The following is an 18,205-nucleotide window of genomic DNA, read 5'->3' as shown; positions in this document are numbered from 1 at the left end:
TCAAAACAGTCACCTCGTGTTGAGATTCATTATTTCTTCTCTGCCTGTGTAAAGGATGACAATTTAAATGAGGGACATTCTGAAAAAGGTCCTTGGTTTCAGAAGGGTTAGCAAACTGCTTGTTTTAAAATGAGAACCTTGCTGTAGCCAATCTTATTCTCAGATTCTGCCTCAGGCAAAAAAGAAAAAAAACCTTTACTATAAAACTCATCAGATTTTAATGGTACCATGGAAAAGTATTTAATTCCACGCTGAAGTCCAGTAACTCAGTGTGTTATGAGACCCAAAATTTTGTGGGGTTTTTTTGTCCATTTCATCCTTTATTATTTTATTCACATAATATACATTCTTTACAACAAACAACTTCAAAATAAACAGACAACTCCAGAATAAAATCATATGTAACAAAACGATAAGTCTCATGTTTTCATGAGACCCAAAATTTTATGCCGAGTTTAGAAGAGAATTGGCATATGGATTTGCACTTCAACTAAAGTGCAACTAAATTCTTTGCAAAGTACACAGTTCAGTAATAATTTAACCCTTGTAAAGAGTTGGGGTTTGAACTGACCCCAAAGGGGTACAACAAAGGTATAGAACTACGGATTTAACCCATAGTCCCCTGAAATATGTTGCAACCATGCTGATTAGATGTTTCCTCTCTGGGATCGGTGCAGGTGTGGAATCGAAACAATTCATCCTTTCTTTTCTCGCATACAGTGCACAGTTATGATTTCTGGGTCAGGCTAGGAATCACCCATGCAGCACTAGTCTTTACACACACTCACCTGCTGTCTCTCCTCCCCTGCTCCCCCCTTGAAATAAATGCTGGCATGGAATGTTCCACGATCTAGGTTAACCAGGGGGGATGTAGTGTTCAGAGACTACCTAAGAGCTACACAGTTCACATCGCAGGGTTCAAGGTGCCCAGTAAGCTACCACGTTAGCATTCCAGGCACCAGGAGGAAGGAGAAGAGATATGAGAGAGAGAGAGAGAGAGAGAGAGAGAGAGAGAGGCCTCTGCATCTCTCTGCTGCTTCTGCTGTTGCCATCACTACAGCAGCCATGTGAGTAGGTGGGAGTGAGAAGGAGCAGTTATTTCCCAGCTCAGATTAAAATCTGAATTAGAGCAGAACTCAGTGGCCATAATGCTTGCCTCAGTCATTACTGATAGTGGAGGTTCATATTACAAACTACACAACATTGCTAATTGTATTACTTCTGGGGAAAGTGTTAAGAAGGTCCCATAGATTCCAGAGGGTGTGGATATGTGTACAGTGGTACCTCGGGTTACATACGCTTCAGGTTACATACGCTTCAGGTTACAGACTCCACTAACCCAGAAATAGTGCTTCAGGTTAAGAACTTTGCTTCAGGATGAGAACAGAAATCGTGCTGCGGCGGCAGCGGGAGGCCCCATTAGCTAAAGTGGTGCTTCAGGCTAAGAACAGTTTCAGGTTAAGAACGGACCTCCGGAACAAATCAAGTACTTAACCCGAGGTACCACTGCATTTAACTTTAAATCTGGGACAGTCCAAGCTGTGTTCCCTCTTGAATCTCTGTCTCTCTGTGTGTCCCGCACTTTCTCTGTTTGATTCACTTGGCCCGCCGGCTGTTTTGAGACTTGGACAAAAGTTATAGTTGCCTAATACTGGTGAGGTGCTTTCCTTCCTCCTCCAGAGCTAGCTGGTTGATTGCACAGTGACTATAAGGGCAGGTAGCATCCCTTCACATGAGCTTTGGTTTTAAGTCTTAAGATTAGTGCCTATAAAAACAATTTTGGAGCCCAAGAAGGCATGGGATTGGCTTGAGTAGCCTGCAAAGTGTGACTGCAAGCTGGAGAGTCTTAGTTCAAATCTCACCACAGCCATGCATGCAGTCTCTCTTATTTCAGCTCCCTGCCCCCCCCACCTAGTGGTATGGGAATAATACTGCCCCACTGTCTTACATAATTGTTTGAAGGGTGAGTTATATAAAGTACTTGGGGAAAGTGCCTTATTCTATATTAGTACTTAATCTGTTTTTTTTTCCTGTGCGAACAATTACATTTTTCTCCTCAAAGTCAGCATGAATTTAAAAAAAGATGCTAAGAGAAACATTTGGCTGGAAAAGAAAAATAAACCATTTGGTTTATTTAGTCTCGTGTATTTTAACCTTTGGATTTTTGTACACTTTGCATTTGTGTACACCCCTTTTGATTTTTAAATGTCCATGAAAAGCAATATATATATATATATGTATTTTTTTTAAAAAATAAACACATGTGGTTTATTACTTGAAATAGAAATCAGTAGAAATTATGGAATCCGTTGTGTGATCTTCTATGGACGCTAATATCAGTTTTGAAATGTGAAACTCCAATCAATCTGTATGTGTGGGATTGTTCTTGTGTGTGTGTGAACTATGTGAGATATATAATATTTTTGATCTAAGGGAACAGATGTAGTGTAAACTTTGTAGTATTGAGGCACTGAAGGCAGATGCTGAGACAGGGCCCATTTGATAGTAGCATCCTCGGGAGAAAATGCATTAATAGATGTTCCAATAAGAAAAGAAAGCTGGTCAGCCATGAAGGAGGCCGTAAATAACAAAGTATTTCTTTTCTGTCTTCCACACAACCTTCTAGTAAATTACTTCAATATCTTCTGCACAAATCCAGAACATATTTTTTCCGTTGGTTGTTCATGATCAGCTAATGGAAGTTAACACTGTGGGAGAACATAAATATTCCAAGACCATCAAGATTCGTGGTGAAGGGGAAATGCTTTATGATTTCACGGAATGGGTGAGATTGCATTTTTGCAAGCATTGTCAATGCAAGAGAAACATTTATTTGCTTAATAGTTCTGCTGCTCTAGATTAAGCATTTCTTCTCCCCAGTCCCTCTTTAGCGGGTTTATATTTATATATATTGTATATATTGTACATGGGAACAAAATGAATGTTGAAAAGGGGTTTAGTTTGCTTGCTTTTTGTTTGTTTTTAAGCTGGCAAATGTCTCAAACTTCATATTCTGATGTGCCTGCTAGGCAAATGTCATTGTCTGGGCATTCTGCAAAAGCTTTGTTCTACTTATTAACAAGAGGGGGAAGGTTTTTTCTGGAGGTGTGTTGAGTAATATGACTCTTGGGATATGCCATTGCAATGAAGAAACAGCAGGACGTGCTCTGCATGCCTAGAACAGCACCCTCAACTATTGAAATACTTATCTATTAACATGCAGGTTCAACGTTTCTCCCGATGTTTCAGTGTAGAAAGTGTGTTTGTTTAGATCTGAATGAAAGTTATTTCAAAAGATGCTCTGGACCAGAGTACTTTAGCTGGGTGAGGAGGCAGGATATAAATTATTATATAAATGAAAATGGTAGCTTTGTTTAAAGTAAAGGTAAAGGGACCCCTGACCATTAGGTCCAGTCGTGGCCGACTCTGGGGTTGCGGCGCTCATCTCGCTTTATTGGCCAAGGGAGCCGGCATACAGCTTCCGGGTCATGTGGCCAGCATGACTAAGCTGCTTCTGGCGAACCAGAGCAGTGCACGGAAACGCCGTTTACCTTCCCGCCGGAGCGGTACCTATTTATCTACTTGCACTTTTGATATGCTTTCGAACTGCTAGGTTGGCAGGAGCAGGGACCGAGCAACGGGAACTCACCCCGTCGTGGAGATTCGAACCGCCGACCTTCTGATTGCCAAGTCCTAGGCTCTGTGGTTTAACCCACAGCGCCACCCGCGTCCCTTAGCTTGGTTTAAAGGGGACATCTAAATCCAGCAAATCTTCCTTTCCACAGGCGATGTGTATATAACTTCTTCTTTTTCTAAAACATTTTGTGTTATTCCGCACACATCGTGGCAGCCATTCCCTCAAAATTCTAAATGTGCTCACTGTCCCTAAAAGGTTAGTGACCCTGTTATATTTTCATCCTTCACTGTTCTGCAAATCTACTCAAAAGTCCAGTTTATGGGCGGTCGAAGTCAGCTGAGGACGTCAGGACCGGGGGCAAGATGGTGGGGTGGGGTGGGAGCAGGAACAGGAGTCCGGAAGCCAAGGGTCTGAGGGTCAGAGAGCCGGGAGTCAAGGAGCAAAGGGTCTAAGGAACCAGAAACAAGGAGTCAAGAAGCCAAGGGTCCAAGGAACTGGAAGCAAGGAATCAAGAAGCCAAACGCAGCAAGGCAGGAAGCGTGTTGCTGTGGCAAAGAGCCAAAGGGAAATGCTGACCTTATATCCCTTCCCGGCTCTTGCCACCAGGTGCTGTGAGTTACCAATTGGCCTCACCTGTGCGGCCGCACCTTGCCTCTTCAGAACAAACTTAGGAAAGCCCCAGTCCTGTAAAGCCCTACCGGTCACAGAGTCTGGCTCCTGTACGCACTCCTGACAAGTAAGTCCAGTTGAATTCAGTGGCATTTATTTCTAGGTAACTCTTTAGAATTGCACTTGTAATGTTAGAATGACCGCTGGAATGACGAAGGAAATTTCTTTTCTCTCTCACACATATTAAACGATATTCCTTGTTTGTGACAAGCTGGATAGTACAGGGTCACCTTTATCAGTCCACTGAGCCTAAGCCAACCAGGAAGTCTGCATAATCTCTTCTTCATCAGGTTCCGTTTAGAGCAGCCAAATTACTACTTTGAATTATATTGAGAGCATTTTGTCAGCAGAGGACTGGCAAGGTACAAAATACACTAGCCTTCCTTAGCTTCCATTTTTGTTACACTTGTATGATTTCAATTCCAGATGGTCACGAGGAGCCGGTAATGCATCTAATAATGTTAAGAAGCATTCATCCACTTAAAGCAGCATCAGAGTTATTCTTCTACACTTTCTCAACTTTAGTAGGCATTAATATCTGACCCATGCCCTTAATTACCTGCTTCCACCAGTGTGGTGTGGTGGTTAAGAGTGGCAGACTCGTAATCTGGTGAACTGGGTTCGCGTCTCCGCTCCTCTACATGCAGCTGCTGGGTGACCTTGGGCTTGGCACACTTCTCTGAAGTCTCTCAACCTCACTCACAGAGTGGTTGTTGTGGGGGAGGAAGGGAAAGAGGATTGTTAGCCGCTTTGAGACTCCTTTGGGTAGTGATAAAGCGGGATATCAAATCCAAACTCTTCTCCTTCTCCTTCTTCTCCTTCTTCTTCTTCTTCTTCCTTTTATGTTCACTCATTTTAACCAAAGCTGAGTAGTGTGGCCGACCTGGGCTCCTGGCAGTGACATCAATGTCATGTATAGCAGGATGGGGCAGGCTTGGGGGAAAGTTGGGGTGGCTTGGGCATACTCAGAAATGACCCCAATGGTGGGGGGCCAGGCTTCGTGGCACCGCATGTCCCCACTGGCTACCCCTGCAATTTGGGCAAAGTCTTACAAAAACAAATTTTGAACCATTTCACCAGTTCTGACAGTTTCCTAGGAAATCTTTCAAAATAAGCCACAGGTGCCCATGTGCCTGCTTAGATAGTAATCTGATTGAGGAAGCTTTAGGACAACTTTGTGGAAATTGATTCCCTCCAAATGTCATTGACTCCAGCTCTCACCTTCTCTGACCACTGGGCATAGTGTCTGGGGCTGATTGGACATGGAGTCCAACCTCACCTGGAGGGCCACAGGTCCCCCCCCCCATGCTTTTGGGTGTTTCCATGTTGTATTGACCATGTGATACATATTCCACCTCAAAAATCTCTGTATTGTAAATATGGGCTGGTTGTTCATGTAGAACAGAAAGCAGAAGGGGGACAATTGTAATTCAACTGGCTGTTCTGGTCAACATAAATTTTATATTTGCATTACAAAGAGACTCAAGCATAGAATAAGCTTTTATCCTAATGCATGGATAGGCAATCTAAGGACCAGTGGCTAGATGAGGCTCAATCGCCTTCTCAATCCGGCCCGCAGACGGTCCAGGAATCAGCATGTTTTTATATGAGTAGAATGTGTGCTTTTATTTAAAATGAATCTCTGGGTTATTTGTGGGGCATAAGAATTTGTTCATTCCCACCCCCAAATATGCTGACCCCTGTTCTAATGTGTGTGAATGCCCTTATTTGTTTCACTTTTCAATAGAAACCTAGGTTGGGAATAGCAGAATGTTTTTTAAAAATATATACATCAACCATAGACCTGATTTTCTCAGCGGTTTGACATGTCATGAAATTGCAGGTTTAAGTGCTGACTTGGCATTGGAGAGTTTCATGATATCCTAAGACAGAAATATCTTTTATAAGCTGAGGTGCTTGGCTTATGGGATTTACCCTCCTCTTCCTCCCAGGTACCTGCAAACTGATTTTATATGAATGCTTTTCTGATGCTAGCAGGATTTGGATCATTCCTAGGAAGCGATTGGGAGATAAGAGATGTTGGCCAAAATGTACTTGTAATAATTAAATTGCCAGCTGGCAGCATGTCAATAGTTGGATGTTCTTGCTGACAGAGCCAAGAGAACCTTTTAGCTTGCTGTAAGTTGATAGAGGTCTGAAAGACCTGTCAGTCACCAAGATGTGCTCTGCCTATAATAATAGCTCACATTCCAGGATATATGAAGTGTTATTCACTCGTAAGAGGAATGCATAAATCCACTAGTATTGCGGATCATATCTCAGAAAAGCTAGGTATATGAAGGAGGAGCCTTTTCCGCTGAGCAATTTAGATCAGGATGTTCTCTTATAGATTTGTAGAGGTGGAAGGGACTCTGAGGATCAACTAGTCCAAGCCCCAGCAATGCAGGAATCTGAGCTAGATTGTGCATGACAGATGGCCATCCAACCTCTGCTTAAAAGCCTTCAAGGAAGGAGAGTTCACTACCCCTCATGGGAGTCTGCTCCATTGTCAAACAGCCTTCTCTCATTTTAAGAGTTAAACCATTGGTTCCTAATTTTATATATATATATGTGCTTGTGTTAGTAGGCATGCAGAATAATGTCCCACATATCTACAACCTTGTCTCCTCTTAGGTTCTCCACCTGAACAAGATACTGTATGTGTAATGTTGTAACAGTCAGCAACATTATTGTTGTTGTTGTTTAGTCGTTTAGTTGTGTCCAACTCTTCGTGACCCCATGGACCAGAGCACGCCAGGCACTCCTGTCTTCCACTGCCTCCCGCAGTTTGGTCAAACTCATGCTGCTAGCTTCAAGAACACTATCCTACCATCTTGTCCTCTGTCGTCCCCTTCTCCTTGTGCCCTCCATCTTTCCCAACATCAGGGTCTTTTCCAGGGAGTCTTCTCTTCTCATGAGGTGGCCAAAGTAATGGAGCCTCAGCTTCAGGATCTGTCCTTCCAGTGAGCACTCATGGCTGATTTCGTTAAGAATGGATAGGTTTGATCTTCTTGCAGTCCATGGGACTCTCAAGAGTCTCCTCCAGCACCATAGCAACATTATTATTTCTGCAACATTATTATTTCTGCTTATTTAACTGACAAAGGTTGGTCACATTATGACACCTGGAGCCAAATCAGAAATGGTGACGATACTTGTTTGAAGCTAACTTCTTCGCCTTTGCGTCTTGCAGCCATTGAGGAAAAGTAGTAATAGCATAACTTCACAGCATCACTGAACACCTGTAGTCACATGATACCACAAAGCCAATTCAAAGTGAAGGCAGTAAACATTGCCTTCATTCTGAATGGGTATCTGTGAGAGACCTATACTATCAACATTCTGATCCTGTTTGTAGCCCTCTCCCTGTTCCCAAATGGGTTTGCTTTTTGCAGGAATGAAAATGTTTGTGAGAATTGACCCATGTATCAGGTCAGCTCAAGCATTTTGCAAGTAAGAGAAGCGAGGGGGGCGGAGAGAGAGAGGATAGTGGTGTATTAACAGAGCCAGGAAAGAAAACCTATCCTTCTGTTGTCATAGAAAATTATATTTCAATGTTTAATGTTTATCTTATGCTAAAAGCAGGAGGAAGGTTAAAGGGGCTTGTCTCAGTATGTTGTCAAGCTTAATTATTAAATGATTTTCAAAGTGCTATGAAGTTTTAGATTAAAGGATCCTCATATTGCAAGACTGAAGTGATCTCATTTATTATTCATTTATTATCAGATGCTGTAGGGTTGATGCAGAGCTGGTATTTTAATTAAAAAACAATAAATTGAAATGTTGGTGCCCAAATTAGCTTCGCTTTAATGCATATAGCTTAAAATGATAACTACTGGCTATAAAAGTTTGGTTCTGAAAAATTGCAATGAATAGTTTTCAATAGTGAGCAACAGTGAGCACATGTCTGCCTTAAGCGCCTGCAGTTTTAGAACCAGTGGGATATAGTGGTGAATATCTTTGCACGTGGAAGATTCAGCTTGCATGCCTATACAAACTTTGGACTTAATGATAGTTATTTCCAAGTTATTAAATGATACTTATTTCCAAGTTAGTATGCGTTGGGCCTAGGTGTGAATAACACCCTCTGTTTGAAGGGCTGCCTAGTCCTAATCCAGTTTAAAGCAAAATAACCATAAGAAGAGAGAACAAGAGGGGCCTTGAAGTTGCCTGTCTACAGTTAGCGTCTGGAGAGCAGACTGAGCAGGCACCAAGGTCGCCATAGGAAACCATTTTGTGAGTCAAAATGTTTTTAACACTATAATTGCTGCTTCTTGAGCTGATATGCTTAAGGGGTGTCCTCATTCCACTTTTAATATTATCAGTCTCCCCCTTTTTTGCATTCATGAAATAAGGTATATCATATCTACACCAGTGAGGTGTGGTGGCACCTTGCAGTGTTCAGTGGAGGTCTCTGATGGGTACAAGTTTCATGCTCATTTCTTGTGGAAAGAATAAACAGTATCCTATTTAGGGTACTCCCAGGTGGATATCGAAGCCCTGCTACAGTCCTATGACTCAGAGGGTGAGTCCCTTGCAATGTCTCTGTCTCCCAAGTCTTTAGAAGCCAAAGACTACAAAATAACCCGAGGCAGCTGTAATTGGCCAAGCAGCCTCTCCAAGGAGGTGGAGCCTACATAATACCTAAGTTGGCTTTGCCTTCCTGCAGACATCTTCTGTAGCTACCTTAGCAAGACCCAGTGCTTTTTTTCTTAAAAAAAAAGTTTAGGGGTACTCTCATTTTGACTCAAGATAATCACCATTTTATAGTTCAAATCGGGAAAAATAATTACAGTAAGTGGACAAAAGTACGAAGATTCACAAGATGTTTAGGGATATGTGTACCCTTGTGTACCCCCCCCCCCAAGAAAAAAAGTACTGGCAAGACCCACTGGAGGTATCCAAAGTTCTGCCTGCTCTTGATGGAACACTGTCACCTTGTGAGCCTCGGTTTCCCATGAAATTTGGACACTGAATTGTTCCCATGCAATTGGACATGTATTAGCTAGTATTATGGGCTTATACTAGGAGGACCTGAGTTTATATCTTCACCCAACCATCAAGTTCACTGGGTGACATTGGCCCCGCCATTGTCTCTTTGACTTACCCCCCATTCTTGTTGAAGACAAGATGACCCTGGAGGGACAACAACATACATCTGATAAATTAAATTAAATTCTTCTTTGCCCAGTTAGCACACAGTATTGTTGAAAGTTTGGTTGACAAATTAGTTTCTCTCATTGGTGAAACTCAAGAGACAACTGAGCAACACCATACAGAGTCCTTTTCTAATATTTAAGGTGGTATTTTATTTTATTAAAGAGGAAGGAACCCAAGTGATTCTATGGAAGCTTTATTTAGGGGCAGTTTAATATTAACTGTAGAATACTTAGACAAACTGTTGAGAACACTTCCCTCCTGGCTTCTATATACATATGCTATTGACACCGAACCCTTGTTGCAAAATTAGTTAGTTATTTCAGGCACAGGGTGCCATCAGCTCTGCAATGATTCATGACTGCTACATTTAAACCACGATGCCTAATTTTTATAAAATTCTCCATCTGGACTTTTTTATTCCACAGAATGGACTTCCTGTGCTATGTTCAGACACTGGTACATGCTAATAAGATTTTGTGGTGCAATAATCACAAATGCTCTGGTTCCCACCTCCTCCATATATTTTAAGGTATAGCAGACAAAGCTCACTTTCCTATTTGCAACATTTCACATTAGTTTAGTTCCAAAAAACAACCACATTTAAATAGGGGTTCTGATAGAAGCAGCATGACCTTAAAACGGCAATGTACTTGGAGACTATGTGGGAGAAAAAGAGACAGAAATAAGAATTCGTGCATTATGCTGATGGCAAGGTTGCCACCAAGAATGCAACCCCATGGGTGCTACTCCACATAACAGGCTATTTGTCAAACATTTGTCAGTCTTTTGTCTAAGTCCCAGATGGTTTGGACCAATGTTATCATACCCCACTCCAGTAAAGAAAGGTTTCGCTAGCATGGTTAACATACCTGACCAATATAAGGAGTGCTTCAAAACAAGAAACTTAACACAGATAGTGACACCTGTCTTTTCAGTGGCAAAGCATGATACTTTACTATACGGGATGGCAAATATGACCTATTAGACATTACTGAACCCTAGTGGGTTGAGACCCATAAATGGAATGTAGAAATTGAGGGGTATAATCCATTCAAAAGGAATAAACCAAACAGGAAGGGAGGAGGAGTAGCATTATATGTAAAGTATGTGTACATTTGTGAAGAGATCTATGGCCTGGAGCATGGAATGCAGAAGGGAGTCCAATATGGATGGGAGTTTCTTAAAGGTGAACTATTGGAGGCACAAATGCAGACAATTCCAACAAGAAAAAAAGTGAGAGGCATCTAAAGATTGTGGCTGCATAAGGAGCTTACAGATGACCTGAAATTTGAGGAGGGCATGTATAAGAAAGGGGAGAAAGGGGAAATTATGAAGGAAGAATACACATGAGTATTCAACAGTTGCAGGGAGAAAGTTAGGCAGCCCAAAGCTCAGAATGAGATTGTGAGAGAGGTTAAAATAATGAAATAAGGTATCTTTGGCTATGTTTGAAGCAAGAGGAAGAACAAACAAATAGTAGGTCCTCTGTGTGGAGAAGATGGAGAAATGCTATTGTGTGACAGAGAGAAGGCAGAACTGCCCAACACCTGCTTTGTCTCTGTCTTCACCCAAAAGGAAAGCAGTGTCCAACCTGGTGATAGGAGGATAAATGATGCAAGGAGGGAGCTGCAGCTTAAAGAGGTGGCAAGGGAACATGTAGCTACTTCAGTTGATGGGGGCCTGATGAGCTCTGCCCAAGGGTAATGAGAGTGTTCATCATTTGAGTTTCACTATGAAATATATTTCTTAATGATTTGTGGAGTTCTGTAAGAATTGGGGGTACTAGGCCAGTAGGCTGATAATGTCTGTCCCTGCATATTTGATCACTGTTCCGGGCAACATTTAGTCCCAAATACTGAAATGAGAACTATAAATGTCTAGAATGTGGAACAAGATAAAAGCAGCACTCACTCCTTCACTTTCAAATATTTTGCAGTCAAGACAACTGCATTAAATGCAGTTTTACCAGAACACATTCTTGGTGTTGCAGTGTCAAGAAATGTGGTCATCATTCTCTATGCATCAGTAGTGAGCCAAGGAGTCAACAGACTGCACAAATTTTACTTGATGTTGATTGGTATTGTATTGTGTTATTTGGCAGCAAATTCTTGTCAAATTGAAATGAAACTTATTGAAACTATGCAGTATTTAATTTTGGTTTTTGGAGTTTTCGCCGCCTTTCCTAAAAGCAAAATTTGAGAAAGGAAGTTAGGAGCCAGCTGCTGTGTGCTATGACCTGTTAAACATTTGTTTCTCAAGTCTCTTCAATGATTTCTCCCGTAAGTGACAAGAATGGTGTGACTTACTTCATGATAGCTCCTAGGAAAGAGCCGGGTCAATAGTTTCCCCACCAAGTTAAATACAGGTCTGCTTCAGACCAATAATCATGCCAGCAGAGGGGAATGTTCCTAAGACTAATCTATTAAGCCAGAGAGCTTGGTTCGAGTGATCTCTGTGAATATTCACTTGTTTACAATAGCAGGTAGCTTTGTGTTGTTGTTCTTTCTCTGAAAGGTCAGAAAGCAAGTTAAATGTATGAGAATTTCTTTGGAAAAGCTGAGGTCAAATAATGGGATGTTTATCTAGCTAGAAACCCCATGCCACCATAGCTTTATACAAAACGATGACAAAAGGGCAAACTATAATAATGTGGGGCTGCCCATGTTCTGTGGGACTGTCCCTAAGGATGCTTCAGAATCTGGAAGAATGTCACCACCTGATTTCATGTGGGTCAGCATTATTATATGACACCAATGCCTTCAAAGCTGCACAATATAATGCTCTCCAATGTGTTTCTGGGCCTAATTCAAGCTTTAGTCATTTATATTTTAGACTTCACAAGGCATGGAACAGAACAAAGCAAAAGTGATAATCAGTTTAAAACACCATTAAAACACTACATCAAACCATTGGAGCCATTAACTAATCCACTAATTATGCAAAAAAAGAAAAAGAAATAAAAGAAACCATTACCAGACATGCAGTCATTCCTCACATCCCTGGGTGAAAAGATGTGTTTTCAGTTGTCTCCTGGAAATCACGACACATATTTTGGGAATTACTTGACCTGGGAGAAAGATGTGCAGCTGCCAGCAAATCAGTTCAAATGGCTCATGGTCAGCAGAGGCAAGAAGCAGATTTTGCCCTCAAATTGCAACCTTAGCACATACAAGTCCATGCCTTCTATTTAGTTACTTGTTGGCCATGACACTGAGTTGTCTGGCCTTTGCTTGGTAGAGATTCTGAAGGGGCGTGCAGCCTCTGTGTGCAAAGGGCGAAGACGCACTCTGGATCCTTGCGGTATAGATGTGCCCCCACACCCACCCACCATGAGAGGCATCTACCATAACTAACAGATGAGAGGGGGGGAAAGGTAAAGGTGCGTTTGATTTCCTATACTGCTTCTTCCCACCCCCCTTTTCTTTGCTCTGCCAGCTTGACTTCTCTGTGTTGAAAGAAGGCATGCAGTTGCGAATTGAACTAAATTGCAACTAGAGGTGCAAATGTTCATCTGACATGTAGATAAACATAAACATTCATTTTCTGAAATGCTTCATCGTGAGACACTTTCTCATTTCTTTTCCTTATTTTTTTTTCTGGCAAAGATAAAGCTGCTCAAATCACCAATTTGTTTTTTGTATTTAAAGTGTTTTGCATTGCTGTGATTATTCTCAAGGAGTGTGAGGGCCTGAAGTGGTGAGGAGATGAGGGACATACTGCATGTTGCTTATGCATTGGGTATAGTCCTATATGGCTGACACAGCCTTCTCTCTGGTAAAAGATTCTCTGCTTTTCAGCAAGAGAAAGGGCCAGGATGAGAAAGTTCCCCTTGATAACCATTTCTTCTATGAAACTCCCTGCTCGCTGCAGAATTGCACAGCCATGCTTTTAAAATAAACATGGCTCTGTAGCAGTAGCACCAAGGGTAAAACAGACAAAGAGAAAAAATTAGGGTGGGCAGAGGAGCCAAGTGGCAAGTTGTGTTAGCTTTGTAAACCACTTCTTTTATTGAAGAATGCAATATTTTAATGCCATCATCATCGTGGAGGTGTCTGTGGAGGGGATATGTTGATTGAAAAAGTCTAGCCAACCAGATGATTAGTTGGGTTCCTACTGAAGGTATTTGGCAAGCCAACATGACATTGATGTGGGATTGAGGATTGGTGTGGTCGTTCTTTGGTTTTATGGCAGGGGACAAAGCTGAAGTGCAACTTTTGAATAAATGTGTTTTTAATAATAATAAAGCACTAAAAGAAAAAGGGAAAAGAAAGGATGTTAGCCTAAGAAGAAGAAGAAGAAGAGTTTGGATTTGATATCCCACCTTTCACTCCCTTTAAGGAGTCTCAAAGCGGCTAACATTCTCCTTTCCCTTCCTCCCCCACAACAAACACTCTGTGAGGTGAGTGGGGCTGAGAGACTTCAAAGAAGTGTGACTAGCCCAAGGTCACCCAGCAGCTGCGTGTGGAGGAGCAGGGAATCGAATTCACCAGATTACGAGACTACCGCTCCTAACCACTACACCACACTGGCACTAAGGGCTGCTTGGAAACCTTTTAAATAAATAAAAGTACCCCCTCCCCACAATGTACACCAAACACACACATTGGTACATACATCAATGCCAGTTCAATTTCTGTGGTGCTCTTTATCTCGCTGTCCACTTATTTAACATACAAATTTAACATACTTAATGATGTACCTCTTTCCACACTATACATTTCAAGGTAAATGAATGATCAAAACAACATTCTAAAAAGTATCTCTCTATCTCCACAAAGACACACACACACACACACACACACACAACACCATTCCAGAAATAAAAATGGGATGAGAATGCAAACAACTGCAATTTTCACTTCTGTTTCCACTGGAATTCTCTGACATCCCTAGCATAAGTTTGCAGCCTTATTCATCCTGACAGTGTCAGTCTCCTTGACTGCCTCTAGCACTGCTGTCTGTTCCTCTACTCCTTTTCTGCCAACCATCGCTTCCTTTGTCCTTGTGACCTGTGTGAGACGCCTTCTTCTTTCTCTTTCTTCTTTTTCCTCTTGCCTCAGTCTCTTCCACCTACACTTCCCTCAAGGTTTGTGTATCTCACTCCAACCCTTGTTGAACTGGAAACTTGTCAGGAAGACTTCCTTTGTAGTGAAGCTGAATTGAAGGTGATAGTTTTTGTTGTGATGAACTGAGCCTTGAGGAATCCCACTAAACAGCAGAATTTCTTTCCCCCAACAGATCTGCCACATTTATTTTTCAACACGAGGTCTAAGCAAGGAGAGTGCCAGGTTTAACAAAAATATAGGCACAAGGGAAGGGGAAATGCAGAGAGACATGAAAAGGAGGAATGGAAATTAAACATAATTCATAATGTAGTCAGGTTTTATGGCCATGACACATAGTTGTATTTAGATACAAATATTGAAGCAAAATCCTGAAAATGACTAATAGCCGTTGAGCTTTGCTTTAAATTATACCTTGGCTCCCAGCTGCACTCAATCTCATGATAATATATACATATTTTATTTCTCTTTAAATGGCAGAAAATGAACTGTAAATTCCATTTCCCTGACATCAGAGAAGCATTATGCAGACAAACAATGACAGAGAAATATTCTGTAGTAATCTTTCATTGACATAAACGAGTAGAAAATGTGCAACATTAAATGCAGTCTTTAGGATGAATTTTCAAAGCACATTCTATCTCCAGCTAGATTTGCCAGCTTCATTTTAGACTTATCATTGATCTCTAAAACTTATAGGACTTATCCCAGAGAAAGTGTGGTTTCATGGCCTAACCGCAGTGTACTGAATGTTTTCTGAGCCATAAGGCCGCTTGCTAAAGAGGGAAAAAACAACCCACCAAGCACATTCTGTGGTCTGAGTGGTAGGGAAAGGTGACTTCCTTTGGCAACAGACCATACAACCAATGGGTTGGATCCAGACTTAGGTCATCTTAAGAACAGACCATAATGCATGACTGAATCTGGGTCCGCAAGCTGTGGTTCATAAGCATATGTCTTCATGTGTATGTATGTATGTTGGTGTGTAATGTTTTATGCAATTGTGATTCTGGTTGGGAGGATGTGGGTCATTGTGGAGGGTGCTCACTCAGCATCAGATCAGCTTTTGAACAAGAGGGAGGGTGTTTAGGATAACAATGATCAGGAATTGCAGAAGCATAACATTTTGGATAGCCACCAACTTTCTAGGGCACAGCAAAGACTATTGTTTTCTTTGTTTCCAGAAATCTCACAAACAAGATCTATCTTGTCGCTGACTCCTGCATGGTGCCATCAATCAATGGTCTTAAACAAGTGGAAGAGAGGAAATCACAGCAATTCTCCACTCTCTCTTTTCCCATAAGTAGTCCAGACCAAGCCAAACCAAGTTCCCTTTGCATAAGGAGAGGGAAAAGAAGATTTTAGTTAAACAGAGATGTAACTTCTGGCGCTAGCGCTGAAAGGTGTTTGTCAGGTTAGGCAAAACATTAATTTAAAAGAGACATATTCATGGGCCCTAGAAGTTTGTAGAAAAAGAGAATACTAGGCATCGAGCAGATAGCAAGTTGAAGACTAAGCACACTTTTAGAACGAACAGCATTAATTAAAACTGTTAGTGCAACAGTTGTTGACACAGACTCTCCTATCTGGGTCAAAATGTATCTACTGTAAATGTACATTTAGTCTGTCATCTTTAACTCATGCAATTTATTTTCTGAGACAGGAAAGGAAAACAACTTAATTAATAGATTAACTGAGTTGACTTATTGAAAAAGTTCAGCTCCACTGTGTGGCTGGGTGACTTTGCTAATCAGCAGTAGCAGCATTGGAAATATAGAATGAAGGCTTACGATTAGAGATATGTTTTTATTTAGCCCTCAGGTGTGTAATATTTGTCTAGATATGTTGGATGCTGTGTAGCCACAACTGCTATGTTCTACCTCTACTGTGGGAGGTAATATGCCTCTGAGTACCAGTTGCTAGCATTCACATGTGGAGAGAGTACTGTTGTGCTCAAGTTCTGATAGCTAGCTTCTCATGGGCATCTGTTTAGCAACTGTGAGGACAGAGTGTTGTGCAGGATAGCCATCCACATATAACGAGCACCCCTAAGTCTAATTAATACATGAAGGGGTTAAGAACATAGAGCACGGTGTCCTGCCAGGCTCAGCTAGGACACTGTTCGACCGTGGAAAAGACTTCTTTGGAAGGTTGTTGGCTCTCTTTCATTGTAGGTTTTTAAGCAAAGGTTGTATGACCATCTGCTTAAAGTTGAGATTCCTGCATTGCAGGGAGTTGGGCTAGATGATCCTTGAGGTCCCTTCCAACTCTACAGTTCTATGATTCTATGAACTGAACTGCCTCACAGAAGCTTTCCCAAACTCCAGAAGCACAGACAAATGAGTGGCGAGATTTGTACCCATTTGTCTGCCAGCAGCTGCCTTATTTCCTGGCTTTTACAAAGGAGCGCAAATCTCTGCTGCTGATAGTCATTCCTTAGGAATGTAAGACATAGGGCAGGCATAGGCAAACTCCGGCCCTCCAGATGTTTTAAGACTACAATTCCCATCACCCCTGACCACTGGTCCTGTTAGCTAGGGATGATGGGAATTGTAGTCCCAAAACATCTGGAGGACTGGAGTTGGCCTATGCCTATAGGCGCATAGGAAGCTGCCTACACTGAGTGAGACACGTGGCTCATTCACATAAGCATTGACTTTGTGCAGACTGACAGTGGCTTCCCTGTGTTTGAAGCCCAGGTTATCTCTCCAAACCCTACCTGGGATTGAACCTGGGACATCTCTGTATGGAAAGTATGTGTTCTACCCACTGAGCTATTTTTTAAAAAAAAATTTAAAAAATGGCCCTTCTCTTGCACAAAGCGGACCAAGAGTTTGAAGTGCCGTTTGGGGGGAAAAACCCTTTGCAGAATGTAAGCTGTTGTAGCGCGGAGGGCTTATTTAAAAACTGCTGCTTACAGAAAAGAATTTCACAGTATCTTTTAATTACTGTGAATGATCAGTGCCTTTGTTTTACTTCTCAGCTGAAAGATGGCACTTCCCGACAGCAGGCAGGCTTCTGAAATCATGCTGAGACGATGCTGACTCAAAGGATACATCGCCATATTTCGAATTACCAACACAGAAACATTTTTTCCAAGAGATATTCTGTTCCTCGTGAGATTTATAACTCTATTCCCAAGTGCTGTGATTAAACAGTTATATCCTTCCCCTCACATGCTCTTCTGGTCGCTTTGCAGCGCTGTGCCCATTTTTCTTCACAAAACAACTTTTATCTCGCATCTCTGTTCTCAGCTGACGTGATAGTAAAGCAGACAAATTTACAGGCAAAATATGCAGACTTTGAATTGCCGTGTAAACGTTGCTTTAGATTGCATTTTAGCCCACCTTAGGTTGGTCTGAGCGGGCTGAAGCATTTTAAACAAATGACAAGAACGAGACGAGTTGCTTGTTACGGTATGTGCGCGCAAGTCAGACGCCCCTTTCTCTAATAACATTACTTGGAATAAAAGCCACATCTCCTCAAGACTTACACAGGAAAGAAATGAAATAAAAATGGTTCCCCGAGAATGCAAAATAAAGATGAGTTTCCCTGTAAACTTTAAATAACAACAACAACGCATGTTCAGTGGAACCATTAGCAGAAATAAAAATGGAAGCTTTTGGTGCAAAGTGGTTAGCACTTTCTGACATAATATTAGTTTGAAAGATTGTAG

At 41.6% G+C, this 18,205-nt stretch overlaps 1 protein-coding gene across 8 annotated transcripts in view; it reads left to right on the top strand.

The window, feature by feature from the left end:
- Nucleotides 1–18,205, top strand: part of DLGAP2 (DLG associated protein 2) — a 406,771-nt gene that overhangs the window by 150,177 nt on the left and 238,389 nt on the right. Inside the window, exon 1 of one of the 8 annotated variants that reach the window (XM_083607161.1) lies at nt 4,356–4,373. The exons of the other annotated variants lie outside the window; for them this stretch is intronic. The gene's annotated coding sequence lies outside the window, so the exon portion shown is untranslated. Of the gene's footprint in view, nt 1–4,355; nt 4,374–18,205 lie in introns of those variants that run through there. 8 annotated transcript variants of the gene reach the window in all.

The sequence above is a fragment of the Podarcis filfolensis genome, assembly GCF_964270895.1.
Source record: "Podarcis filfolensis genome assembly, chromosome: 3".
Taxonomy (NCBI): Eukaryota; Metazoa; Chordata; class Lepidosauria; order Squamata; family Lacertidae; genus Podarcis; species Podarcis filfolensis.
This window is presented reverse-complemented; position numbering and strand designations above follow the sequence as displayed.